The sequence below is a fragment of the Pyxicephalus adspersus genome, chromosome 5 (genome assembly GCF_032062135.1).
Source record: "Pyxicephalus adspersus chromosome 5, UCB_Pads_2.0, whole genome shotgun sequence".
In the NCBI taxonomy this organism is placed as follows: Eukaryota; Metazoa; Chordata; class Amphibia; order Anura; family Pyxicephalidae; genus Pyxicephalus; species Pyxicephalus adspersus.
Genome location: NC_092862.1, coordinates 6872450 through 6874047, shown reverse-complemented (window position 1 = coordinate 6874047; position 1598 = coordinate 6872450).

Sequence of the window (1598 nt, the reverse complement as noted above, 5' to 3'; positions counted from 1 at the left end):
GGAGGAACCACACACGGAGTCACCCACCGTACCACCCGATTCTGGTAAGTAATCGGTGGGTGGCTTATTTGCGAGGGGGGGCTTATTTTTAATTTTTCCCTAAAAAGGGGGGGCTGTCTTATTTGATGGCCCTGCCTTATCATCGGGGAAACACGGTATGACTCCTTCCAGAAGCTGCTACATCGCTACTGAATATGGACCATAAAGAGGAACCACAATGAGCAGCAGGGAATGCACCGTCTGGCACACCTAGTGGTGTTAGGTAGCAAAGGCAAAAATGAAGGAATCAGGTGAACCTTCCTTGGCCCTGATTCATTAAAGCTCTCCAAGGCTAAAGTAAAATATAATACTATTCACAATTCACATTTTTCAAAATTCACTTGGTTTAGATACTCAATAGGGATGAGCGACAATGCCTGAGGCATTCTCATGAAAATTTCCTGAAACTTCTGATGGGTCCTTGAAATTTCGGCGAACCGATTTCGCGAAACCATCGGAAGATGGAGGAAATCATCATGATCCCCGGCACTGGAGGTTAATTAACCTCTAGTGCTCCGGGATCGCACTGGATTCTCAGGGCTGCATTCGTTTATGCAGCCCTGGGAATCCTGTGTGCGATCCCTGGCACTAGAGGTTAAATAGGAATGTCACAGATCCCTCCAGGTCCAGGGGATCTATGCCTTCTTCAGTGCCACTCACCTTTCACTCCCCTGCTCCCAGCACCAGCTCTGCTAAGGCATCATCTCCTCAAAACACTTCCTGGTCCAGGTCATGTGACTCCCAGTCAGCTGCTCCACTACCACAGAAGACTACAGTGTTTTGCCGACGTGCCCTCCCTGCTGGTGGAGTTGTGAACACCACCAATAGTCACCACTCTAGTCTCCTGGACTCTCTCTAGTAGTAGAGTAGGATGCAGCAGGTCACATGGATCCATTCATCATAGGCCTTGCCCTTAAAAGGAAATGAAGGACAACAGGAAGTTGCCTGAACACGGAGTTTTTTTGGCTCTGCTTTATCGTGTACTGACCCCTCGTTTCCTGACTATGCTTGTTTGCTGCCCATCCTGACTTCTTGCCTGTTTCCTTACAAACCTTGTTGGCTGCCTGTCCTGACCTTTTTGGCTACAGGCAAAGCTTTAGGCTGGCTTCTCCAGTCTCCTCCCTGGCAGAAGAAGGGTTTTATGCAGAGGAAAGGCCTGAGCTAGCTGTCCCTCTCTCTTCAGAAGGCTGGTACCCTGGTCCAAGGCTGGTGATCCAGGGTCTGTGGCAGCGTATCCCCATCTCAGCGTCTTCTTCTGGTCACTCAGTAGTCTGGCAGAGTCTCCTCTTCCATACACTGATCCCTAACTGCAACACACTAGGGGGTCTGACTGCTCCCCTTATATACAGTTTTTGCTGGACTAGAAGCTTCTAGAGGGTGGAGTGGAGAAGCTCAGCACAAATAGATACATTGTTTCAGCTCCTGTCTGGTATAGACTTAAGCTACGTACACACTTCCAATTATTATCGTTTGTAAACGAACGACGAACGATCCTGCACGATATCTGCGAACGATCGTATAGCACCGATCCTGTACATACAGATAACGACACGATCGTT